General features: G+C 36.4%; 1 pseudogene; it reads right to left on the bottom strand.

The window, feature by feature from the left end:
* Positions 1-14,075, bottom strand: part of LOC149214598 (serine/threonine-protein kinase PEPKR2-like) — a 96,284-nt pseudogene that overhangs the window by 68,010 nt on the left and 14,199 nt on the right.

Raw genomic sequence — 14,075 nt, 5'->3', positions numbered from 1 at the left:
AAAATCTTCTTCAAATGATAAAGAAATATTATTTCAATCACTTTCATACTTTTGCTGACCTTATGAGATGAAATGGAGTATTATTGAAACTTGGAAAATGAAACCTAGTGACCTAATGGGACCTTGAATGACCAGACTCCATGTTGACTTGACTAACATAAAGACATGATGAAAACAACTTTTGATTGATGTATTCTCAATAAGACATGAAGGTGGGCCAACAAGTATTGATTTTTGAGGGAGAGTGAGGTTTTTTTACTAGGGCTACCATCAGTGAGTAAATTTTTGAATGAGGACCTAGGTGGAATGACAAAAATCCCTGAGTGAGACCCTAATATGAATATGAAAAGAGGAGGTTTGATCATTGATGGAAGTATGCAAATACTCACTCTAACACACTCCAAAGCAAACGAAATCACAAAGGCACCAAAGTTTTTGAGTTTTCCTATTATAACCGTGGTTAGTTTCCTCACACCAGTTAAATATGGTACCATTGTAGCAATCCACAGAAGTTTGCATTTGAGCCGTAGTGAGAAAATGTAATGTTACACTACCACACAACCATGTAACAGTAAATTTGATGGATTTCAAAGGAATCTCACGTATGGTCTTGATATCAATTCAACCATCTTTAAGAGAAGCCCTATTAGTACAATGTTGGATCAAAGAGGTAGCATTGGTCTCGCCACCACACCTATGGAAAAACAAGTTGATTTCCTCACCATGATGTGGAAGTCTATTTAGGAAATAGATGTCATCTACATCGATGACTAGTCTATGGTCCCGAATATAAAACACTCTTCCTGAATATTCCACTTGCCTACCATCCATTCAAGCAAGTCTAGTTAGGCCCTCCTCCCTAGAATGGTGAAAAACTTGTATAACCCACATTGTGTCATGGTTTGTATGGTTGTTATGTCATTAAGAGAAAGTATATATTGTTCATCATTCTCATGCTCTCTCCATTCCATGTTTATGGATCAAAATCATGCAATTAAACATTAAAAATCATTAGAACAAGAATGGAGAGATTTAGCAAAATTTTGGGACATTTTTCATTTATTTTTCTTTACCTTTAGTGTTGTCTGCATCAGAATTCAATGAACAGTGCGCATGTGCATAATTTATTTCCTTGAAACTGCGCACATCGTGTTAAAAATTATATTGGTGTGCGCGGGCCCGATGAAGGGCACCTGCGCACATCGAGGGTGAAAACCATTTTGTAAAACCCTCCCCGAAATCAAAAATCCACAGTGAAAAGATAAAAAAAATTGAGATGAAAATGAAGAGCTTGGATTGACCATTTACTTGGTGAAAGCAACTCGTGATTTCGTCCAACGGTTTGCCCGAAATCAACTTCAGAAGTTTCTAGTAAAAAATGGCTTCTATCTCTCTCAAAATGGTAAAAATCCAAATGGTGAATTACTTTTTATAAGTTTTTAGGGCTAATTAAATATTATTTTACACCTATTTAACTTTTTTAATTCCAATTTTATAAATGTTTTCATTTCATTAGTGAGCATATATAATTAATTTTAGTTTAAGTGTCCAGGATACGGGATAATTACGGAAACATATCATTTTGGTATTGAGTATTGTTTATCACTTTTTAAAACACATTAAAACTTGTGAAAAAAGCGAATTGATGGAGTTCCCTTTACGCCCTTTTCAAAATCATTAAAAACAAAAAGATCGTTGAGTACTTGATTGTTCAAACTTGTAAAAGTAAATGAATAATCGTCCTTTCAGTATAACTTTACCCATTTTATGGATTGAACTAGACTATTTACGAAAAAGGTATACGTTGACTAATCATGGTCAATAGAGTTCTCTCTTGCATTATTTTATCCTTTTTCGGGCTTGAGGGACTAAATGTATGAAAAAGAACATTGTGGAGTTTACTTACATTTTTCTTCTAACTCCCTAAAATTGAAAAACACCAAGCTTTACTTTCTTTCAGCTCGTTAAAATTTTACAGTAAAAGAACTAAATAAGTTTTCTTTTTGTGACTTTTCAAACTCTTTAAACATGAAAACGACATCGAGTTACCCCTTTACTGGACTCATAAAAATTAAACAATATAGGACTCTTTAAGCATGACAAGATAGAACTACTCCTTCTTAGGGTTTGTTAAAAATACTTTAAACGACCCATTCAAAGGACGAGCTTACAGGACAAGGATATGTTACCCTCCTCAATATTGTAAAAAATAAAGAGGTACTTGCCAGTAATGGTGGGGGAAAAGTGAGAAAGAATCTTTGTTTTGCATTTGTAAAAGGCAGTATGTCACTCTTGAACATGACACTCTGTCACTTTTCGTGTCTGGGTTGGGAAATCAATTTGTTACTTAGTTGACCATACCTCATTTGAAAGCCTTCAGTTGGTTTGGGCTTTAGTTTTGAGTCAAATGTTGCCAAGTCATTATGTTGTGTCCCTAATATGTTCAAGAGAAGTTCAACCTCCGTTAAAATTACTTTGTCAATCTTCACCTTTAGTTGCATAGACCGTCCCTGAGTCAGTCCTAGATCACTGTAAACTGTTTTTCTTCAAAACTTGACATGTGTTTTGTGTCGTAGGATCTCCTACGGCAGATCGCTTCCTATGGACTTCAACTCATTATCTAGGAAGTTGATCCAAAAACCTTTAGTACCTTGGGGCCTACATGCCTTAATGGCAAGTTTCTTGCCTTTGATTATAGGTTCTCATCATTGGCCTTCGATCGAATGATTCTATGAGTATTCGACATCAAATCATCTATTCGCACTCCATAGATTGTATTGGAAGTACCTTGAGAATCATTATCATTATTGGTGGTTTCTCTCGCGCTTGTTAATGGTTCACATTATTGACCGGTAATCATGTGGTTTCTACCATGTTCGACTTTGAGACATTCACTCGCATGGTTAGATTCATACTACGAATTGGGAGATTTAAGATCAAGACCCTAGATCTAGTTTCATCCATTTAGGCTGCGTGGAGTTATTAAATATTCATGATTGTAAACATAGATCCACTAATGGTTGCGTCCATACTATGTCATATTTTGACATGGATCTTTAGATGTATTTCCACACTTTTTTATGGATACATATATGTTCTGAGTATGGGAATGCTTGCCTCAGTGATGATATTATATATTGCATTGTAACATTTATCTGATTGTTTCAGGTCTTCGACTGCAGTCTCTAACCCAAACCTTCACATGATAAAGCACTTCAGCCATCAAAATATTTCTTCAGAATTTGTGCTTTAGGGGGCTATCTGTTATGCATCATTTTGTCACATTAGGCAAATGACCATTGATTTGGATCTCTCGCTATCCACACATGCGTTCCAGAGCATTACCCTGCAAAGTTTGAAACTAAATTATCCCAAAGAAGGTGTAATTTCTAGGTCCTATGGTAAAAACCCTGAATTTGGCTATGTTTGCAGTTTCCTGGTCATTTTCTACGCATACGTAGGGAAGACCATTATTATCAGCAGAGAAGTACACATTGTCTTCCACTATGACCCGTGCACATGCCTTGAAGTACGTAAAAATAAAAACTAAAGTCTAGAAGCATTGTTGGTAGCATTTATCCTAACGAACAAGATTTGAATGAGTGCCTATTCAGTGTTGATCCCTCATATCATGGAGTAAATCCCGTTCCTTTGTCGTACCCCTATCCCACTAATAGTGGATCTCATCCCTTGGAGAATGGATCCATAACTTCTCGTATATTTGGCCTATAAATCCATTACAAGCCCGAGGTTTAAGGAAGGATTGTTGGAAGTAGGTTTATGCTATTCAAGTTAGGTTGGAAGGCTTTTCCTACAAGGGAGAGGGTTGGAGATTGCAGAAAGGGCTTGCTACATCAAGGCTACATGGTTGTAAGGATTTTCTCTAGTTTTATGAATATAAGCAATTGTTTTTTCTCATTTAAATCTTTATTGATTTGATTTGTAGGATTCCTTGATCACCTACATGAGTTTTGGTTGCATAATTGATCAATTTTCATTGTATAATTGGTTAATTAGTTAATTATCTCTTTGATTATATCTTGTATTCTTTGATCCCTTGTTTTGTCTCTATTTTTGTAGATCTCTTATATAACATCATGGAGAAGTTGTTGGCAGCAACGAGAGAACATTTGGAGCATCAAAGAGCGCGTGATCAGAAGCTTTTAGGGACTTCATCAATCAATTCGCCAAACCATTAAGAGGTATCTTTCATTTTATTTCTTTCAAATGATAAGAACTTAGAGAAAGGTAGCAATTACTATGTGTTTGTTACTAGCGTTCTTAGAAGCCTAGGGAGATTGATCTTGTCTGCAAGAGTGATTTTTCCTCATAAAAAACACCTCAAATCCATTTACTCTACCTTTCTTGTTACCTTTCTCATGATTTCTCTGCCACCGTCCATTTATCTGATTGGACCCAACTAACTCAACCAGTTGTCATACTCTTGCCTTCTGTTTCCCTTTACTCATGCACCGAGATTCATCTGGGTCTTACATTACTTGTTCAATTTCATTCAACTCTTCCCGAACTCCATTAACATTCTCTTTCCCAAACAATTCCCAAGATTGTCAAAACACAAAGAGGCAAGAACAAAAGCCAACAAGAATAAAACCATGAAAAACCAATAATAATGTAACACCACAAACAAAGTGGCATGATCATGCACTTGAAGAAATCATGGCCGCAAATCAAGTGCAACAAATCACAAAAGGTTGAAAGAACGGGACTAGCAACAAACACCATGACTCAATCTCCATGGTTTCCTAATGTCTGCAAGGGAAGGCTCAACTCGGGTCTTCTTAAATATTTCATGGCAGTCTCTTGCCATGTAATCTCCTGCATCATAGTGCCATAAACACATAACTGACAGTGCATAATAAATATACAATATTTACCTTACATGTTTGTTCCAAGCACATTGCCTTGTAACTAAACATGTGCACTTATCATCTCTCAAGGGACTCCAAATCCCTTGACATATCCAACTATAACTAGACACTAGCTGTTATACCTATTAAAAACATGTCCATGAATATAACACATATCCACATAATGTTACAAGAAATCAAGGTTAAGAAGAATTCATGTATTCATGCAAAGCACTCATTCATTTGGAATGATGATTTCCAAACATAGCCAAAGGTATTGTCACCAAATTACTTTCTTTTACCTTTTACCTTGCTACAATTGAGTCTTACTATGTATTGTCATGTCACCCATCTATTAGTTATATAAACAAATCAACTGTTACCTTGCCATGCTAGTACCAAACATGTTTCCATGCAATTGTTCACATATGTAAGTCACACGTTCCAAATATCAAGACATTATATTTATTAATTTGAAACCAACATTTACCAAGACTAACAACCATGTTATAACCAACAGTCAACTCACAATCATTAATCACAATACTACAACTAACACCCACTTACACTCAAGTACATATCAATTGTCTCAACACATATTGTGTTAGTACAACCATCTTAAAACAAAATCATTCCTTCATGCAATCTTATAGACACATACTCATATCATGCAATTAATCAAACATTCAAACAATAGATAGACGACATAATAAACACATAACACTCAGACACCATGTAGACGACATAATCAAACATGCAAGAATTAAGTAGACAACATAAGCAAACTCATACCTTAATGTGGTCCTCACAAGGGCTATCTTGCCTACACAATCAATATATATTAGCACTATAACTTCACAACATATCGATTCAAACGTAAATAAGGTCATGATATCCATGCCAATAACTAGCTACATGCTCACATCATAAACTCATAAACAATTGTTATTCAAGCATAACAATCACATACGCATAGTCAATCTAGATTTGTATGACATAATATCACAATATATTAACTCATACCTGAATTTCATAACCATAATCAATTTCATAGGTCAATCCAAATTAGCACAAAACATAATAATATCAAGACCTCAACTACAATGACCACAATCATCGGGCATATGACCATAATGCATACAACATCAAGTTACTATCCTTCATGACTAATCGATGCATGTACATATGATCACACTAATTAACTAATATTTATCATACATCTAAGTGCAACAACCATAGACTGACATACATGTACATAACCCTAATTCTTATAACAACTATTAACCAACATACCTTCATGCAAAACATACAAATCTATATGCCAATATTCTCTCACCCCGAAGTCTAATGCCGCAACCTCACTCTGATGGTTTGCGTCTCCTGCTCTATCTAAGCCAACATATCAACATCATAACATACCAGCAACATCATGACGACATAACTACATACAATGACCTCATGGACAACAACCTTACCATGACAACTCATGCATAACAGATAGACACTGACATGCATAACAAATACATATACAACCGACATGCATTCATGACAAGCAATCCCAACAACAACATCATCAAATCTTACATCACAACACAACTGTAACAATGGCCAATATCATGCAATTACAACAAGCACATAGACCCCAAGCATAAGGACACATATGCAATTGACATGTATGCATGAAACAACATTCATCCAAGGCAAATAGAAGCTAGACATCACCCAAGGAGGACAAAACCATGTGCTGATACCTCTCTATAACACCCTCCTACCACATTTACCCAAGTTGACCGGTCCGCTGGGGTAAACATGTGATGAGAGGCCACTATGATGTGATTCAACTCCCCATGTACAGTTAAGGAAGTGGAACCGATGGAAACAAACCAAAATGACCTTCCACACATGCTACAAAACCTTTAGGAGCCAACAAACCCTTCTAGGTGACCAACCCCTGAGACAAATTGACAATTTTTTTAATCTGGACTGTCAGCCACTCCCATGACAAGACATGCATGTGACTGAGGCCTTTCAGTCACTCCCTTAACAAGGTATGCCAGCGACTATGGACTTTTCTCAGCAATTTTGAGCTAGCAACCCCATATTTTGAACCACTTTTTGAGGGCTAAGTCTGAGGCCAATGCCCAGAACTTCATGAAACCATTAGAAATGATAAATAACATTGAATCAAGGGTACTAATGCAAAAATTGGTACAATTATTTGATATGACCCCTATTAGCCATGATATGAATTTCGTCAACAATGTCACAAATGTGCAATCTATAGGCCATAAAAACAAATCTGAGTATAGGGGTCTCATACTTATCTTAGAATCATTAAGAAGCATTGATTCCTTATCAAAATAGCTATAATATCATCTAGTAGGCCATATATTCATTTTTCATTTATTTTCTAATCAAAACATGACAAGATCCATACATGAAGTATGTCACAAAACATACACATAACCAACAAAAATAATAAGGATATAACAACCATAAAAACCAAATATCAGCAAGTATATTTACCCATAAAATACAAGAGGAAAGGATCTCTTATTAACATATGAAAAATGTAACTAGATTTGGGACTTCCACGTACCACCCAACCATAGATTGGGTTGAACCAAATATTTCTTTCAGTTAATCACCCCTGCACAACATTCCAAGCATGAATGTGGGATCTCATGGAACAAATAAAACAAAACCAAACTATGGATTCTAGAGGCCAAACCTCCTCAACCCTCAACCCGTGATTCCACCTCACAGTCGAACATCACTAGCCATCACTAGAATGGTCTCCACCCAAGTTGTCCAGGGCTCCATAACATGTGTTCCAACCAGGGATTCCAGGACTAGTAACTCAACCCCCACCTACCACCAGGCTTCTAGAGTGTTTGTCCAACCATGGCTTCCAAGACTAGTAACTCAACCCACCAAGGGCTTCCAAAGAATTTGTCTAATCAAGGCTTCTAAGACTAGTAACTCAACCCAAGCTATTACAGGATTTCCAGAGTGTTTGCCCAACCAAGGCTTCGAGACACTAATAACTCAACCCATAATCAAAGGAACATGAGAACCAACCAAAAAACTGTTAGGTCCCTATAATACTAGTGATTCCCCCATTACTATTGTCACTGTAACCCTTATTTTTATTAATGTGCCCCTATTGTCCTCATATTGTTATTAGTGTGCCCCATAGAAACCCACTATTCTTATTGTTGTGCCCTTATGTTATTACTGTTATGTCAGCTTTGATTATATTGTGACCCCTTAGACTCCTATATATAGAAAGGAGGTTTATCATTTGTATCATCCAAGAATTGTTCATTTGTGTAACGTAAAGGAGGTTGCCCCCCTCGAAGAGGCTGATTTTGAAGGCATTCATCTATCTTTTCTTCTATATGATGAGCTGGTTGCATAACAAAAACAAAAGTAAACCCACAAAACCATGACTATCCAGGAAATTGCAAGGCTAGGCAAAACCATTATCAGTCCAAGCAATCCTTCATGCCAATGATAGATCATAACCGAGAAACCACATGCATATGCCATGTATGCGCAAACTAGCAAGGAAATCATACATGAAACTCAATACCTACAAGCAAAACCCACTATAATTGTTGATCTTGATGTCCACTTGTGCTTTCCTTCTTTTCCTTTTCCTTCTTGCTCCAAATCCCAAGTATGCCACACTCATCCAAGATTGGTCCAAGAAAACTCTAAGTGTCCAAGAGTATGAGAGAATGAGACAATAAGAGAGAGCTCCAAAATTGAACTGACAAAAATGTTACATTGACAAAAGGTAGCAACTGATCCTCATAAGCCTTTTATTAATGAGGCCTCTAATTTCTTCAATTTTCCAATATTTTCCTTGATTTTCCTCCTCACATGCAACTTTTTACCTTTCACCTTCCTTTTCTCCTATTTTCCATTATTTCATAAATAAAAGCCAATAAATGTTTCTTTTCCTTTCCCATGCATTTTCCATTTCCTTTGCCAATTTCCTTAGCCATAATAAACTGAAATGAACACCCACTAGGATGTTTTTCCCACCATTTAGTTTAGAATACATGTCCCATGATCTTGGTCTTATATTTTATTACATGGATTTTTAACTAGGGTTGTTATAGAATCATCCCCCTTGGGTGAACACCGTCCTCATTGTTCAATGACACTTACGACCAACAAGACCACTAGAAAGCAAAATATATTGCCCATGGAGCTTTATAACACAACTCGTTGCAGTACTTACAATGACCTCTACTGAAAACATGACAAACATACCGTTTACTCATTATGGTATTTAGAATAACAACCACATATACACATTCACATTTGCTTCAACCAGCAAATAACCATAATGTGTATGGATCTTTATAAACTAGATCAATACAATATTTACAATAATATACATATATGCACATTTTCTCAACCAACAAATAAAAGAATACAATGCTCATATCAGCAACAAGGGAATCCAAAGGCTCACACCTCCACCCTCAAAGTAGTACCTAGATTCACTTTCTTCCTGGGAACTTCATAATTCACTGCCAAAATAAAACTTGCATCCAATGTCCAACGCTACATTCCTGCCCTACCTGTTTCCTCAGTGAACAATTAAGGGCTCATTGTTCTAGGGAACACTCCCAATGTGCATCTGATTCTATTTGGTAATGTTAATGACCAAAACAAATCCATCCTCAGCCTTCCCTTCTCCGCTACACAGTCCCTCGGGAAATCTTGTCACCCTCCTTTCATGTAGTTAAACACCTTCCAAGTTCTGCAAGCACCCGCTTCTCTACTACACAGTCCCTCTGGCGACCCCTCCCTTGACAAGGTTTCCTCGCATTGGAAGGTCTAAAAACCAAGGCATGTACCTGCATCAAAACCATCATACTAGTCATAACATGCTCATGGAAATCAATGGACACTATTAGGTACCAATGTCCCACAATGGCCCTGCTCCTGGAGTGTTTTACCAACATATTGCTACATGTTCCAATTCATTTCACTGCTGCTAGTTCTTGTATTCAGTTTCAACCACCCAACCGGACAATTTCATGCTCTCCTATAGCAAGCACATAACTTCCATTAGATTCAAAACAAATTTAAATAGACTCAAATCATACCTCATCAGTTGCCCGTCAATTATGTATGCTTGCAATTATGTTACTTCCTGTCACAACAAATCAAACTAGCATCTTTGACCAAATCATCATGTATAAAAAACATCACATCCGGTTAGCTCAAAACACAACCATCATAAATCAAAATCATAGATCACATGTAAGTATCATAAATTAGAGTCATAGATAACATGTAATTATCATGAGTTAGAATCCTAGATCACACGCATAAATAAACTAAGATAAAATATTGGTAGTTATCCTTTAATCGATCCTTAGCTTATTCCTTTATCCTTTTTCCTTTCCGTACGCACACTACATTGGTTGCCACACCTGACAAACACCTAATGCCTTCTCTTCAGCCACATACACATAATGTGCATCACACACATACAACCACACAAAACATACAACACCATAAAATACATGCACCTACACTTGACATAAAACACATACACCTACACTCAGCATACAACAAAACACATACACCTACATCTAGTGTATGACACAACATATACACCTACACCCGATGTACAACACAACACAATACATACTCATACATCCAGTGTGCAACACAACCCATACACCTACACCTGATGTACAACACAACCCATACACCTACTGTTGGTGTACAACATAATACATATACGTACATTGAGTAAAACACAACAAATACACATGTCATGATACTAGGAATATGTACAACATGCACACAATACCACATGTGCAAAACACAACACCACACGTACACAAAACAATATGTACAACATGCACACAATACCACATGTGCACAACACAGCATGTGTGACATGCACACAATGCCACATGTGTAACATGTATATAGTACCACCTATACACAACGTGTACACAACACCACCTGCACAATGTGTACATAACACCACATGCACACAACACCAAATGTGCATAGCATCATATTTACAACACGCACACCACACCATATGTACAAAACTACATGTGAAAAATGCACAAAGCACCATATGTACACGACACCACATATCCAACATTTGCACAACACCATATGTACAAAACACCGCATATCCCACATTTGTACAACACCATCTATACAAAACACTGCATGAACAACATGTACACAACACCATCTATACATAGCATTTGCATAAATAACATGTGCACAACACCATCTATACATAACACTACTTAAACAACATGTACACAACACCACATATACAAAACATTGCATGCAGACAACACCACAGATGCAACATGTACAACATATATACAACAATAGTACCACACATCCAGGGACCACACACTGGTTCTACCAATCGACCTTGCTTCTAGTGTCTTTCCACTATTCATGCATGTTCTAGCATGTCGTCGATCACCCTGCCTCCATTCCATTGATGTATCCCTCAGCATTACCTGTCCATAACATAAACGTAGACATAATATAATCTCATAATATCAATTCACATCCACGTGATAATAACCTCATAAGTCTATCAGGGCTAATCTACCCACTTGATTCCTCATAAGACTGGGAACCTCTTCATGCATTCACTTGCATAAGAAATCATTCCTCCACAAGAATGATCCCTGACAACCCTGTCAAACAATGAATGACATACATACATATATATAATCATTAGAATAAAGCAATCATGATCATGTTAGACACACACACATACATATATATATATATATATAAACATATATAGACATCAATATAATCATGATCACAACATAATTACCAGATATCATAAGGTCTAGGTTAAGAGAACTTCCTTTATCCATGCACAACATTGAGAACAACAGTTCCCAACATATCCAACGCATCTGACTCCTCAAATCAATTTACTCTACCTTTCTTGTTACCTTACTCATGATTTCTCCGCCACCATCCATTTATCCCAATGGACCCATCAAACTCAACTGACTATCATGCTCTTTCCTTCAGTTTCCATTTACTCATGCACTAAGATTCATCTAGGTCTTACATTGCCTGTTGGGTTTCATTCAACTCTTCCCAAACTCCATTAACTTTCTCTTTCTCAACCGATTCCCAAGATTATCAAAACACAAAGAGGTAAGAAAAAAGTAAACAAGAACAAAAACATGAAAAAACAATAACAATATGACACCACAAATAAAGTGGCATATGATGCACTAGACAAAATCAAGAATACAAATCAAGCACAACAAATTGCAAAAGACCAAAAGCAAAAGACTAGCAACGAACACCATGAATCAATCCCCATGGGATCCCATTGCCTCCAAGTGAAAACTCAACCCGGGCCTTCTTCAATATTTCATGGTAGTCTCTTGCCATGCAATCCCCTACATCATACTACCATAAACACATAACTATCAGCGCATAAATAAATATACAATATATCGGTTACCTTACTTTTTTGTGCCAAGCATGTTGCCTTGTAACTAAACACGTACATATATCATCTCTTAAGGGAATCCAATTCCCTTGACGAATCCAACTATAGCTAGACAACAACTGTTATACATGTCCATGAATATAACACATATCCACATAATTTCGGAAGAAATCAAGGTTAAGAAGACTTCCTGTATTCATGCAAAGCACTCATTCATTGGGAATTACGCTTTCCAAACATAGCCAAAGGAATTCTCACCCAATTCCTTTATTTTACCTTTTACCTTGTTACAATCAAGTCTTACTATGTACTATCACATCACCCATCTATTAGTTATATAAACATATCAATTGTTACTTTGTCACGCTAGTACCAAACATGTTTCCCTGCAACTGTTCACACATGTAAGTCACACGTTCCAAAGATCAAGACATTATATTTATTAATTTGAAATCAACCTTTACCAAGACTAACAACCATATCATAACCAATAGTTAACTCACAGTCATAAATCACAATACTACAACTAGCACCCACTTACATTCAAGTAAATATCAACTGTCTCAACATATATTGTGTTAGTACAACCATCTTAAAACAAAATCATGTGCTCATGTGATCTTATAGACACATACTCATATCATGCATTTAATCAAACATTCAAACAATAGATAGACGACATAATAAACACCAAACACTCAGACACCATATAAATGACATAATCAAACATTCAAGCATTAAGTAGACGACATAAGAAAACTCATACCTTAATGTACCTCAAGGTGGCTATCTTGTTTGCACAATCAATCTTGATAAGCACTATATAACTTCACAACGTATCATTTCAAACATAAAAAAGGTCATGATATCCATAATAGTAACTAGCTACACGTTCACATCATAAACTCATAAACATTTGTCATTCATGCATAGCAATCACATATGCACAGTCATACTAGATTAGTATGACATAATATCACAATATATTAATTCATACCTGAATTTCATAACTATAATCATCTACATAGGTCAATCCAACTTAGCTCAAAACATAATAGCATCAAGACCTCAATTGCAATGACCATAATCATCAAGCATGTGACCATAATGCATACACCAAAGAGTTACTATCCTTCATGACTAACCGACGCATGTATATATGATCACACTAATTAAATAAAATCTATCATACATGTAAGCGCAATGACCATAGACTGGCAAACATGTACATAACCCTAATGCTTATAACAACCATTAACCAACATACCTAGATGCCAAACATAAAAATCTATATCGCGACTTGCTCTCACCCTGAAGTCGAGTGCCACAGCCTCACTTTGATGGTCTGCATCTCCTGCTCTATCTTAGCCAACATATCAACATCTTAACATACCAACAACATCATGATGACATAACTACATACAGTGACCTCATGGACAACAACCTTAACCATGACAAAGCATACATAACAACATATAGACACTGACATTCATAACAAATGCATATACAACTGACATGCATTCATGACAAACACATCCCAACAACAACATCATTAACTCCTACATGACAACAAAACTATAACGATGACCACCACCATGCATACACAACAAGCACATAGACCGCAAGAATAAGGAAACATATGCATCTGACATGTATGCATGACAACACATTCATCCAAGGAGAACAGAAACCATACATCACCCAAGGAG

This window comes from Pinus tabuliformis, chromosome 1_1, assembly GCF_031772625.1.
Source record: "Pinus tabuliformis cultivar Carrire ecotype Pingquan chromosome 1_1, CPIR1, whole genome shotgun sequence".
NCBI lineage: Eukaryota > Viridiplantae > Streptophyta > Pinopsida > Pinales > Pinaceae > Pinus > Pinus tabuliformis.
This window is presented reverse-complemented; position numbering and strand designations above follow the sequence as displayed.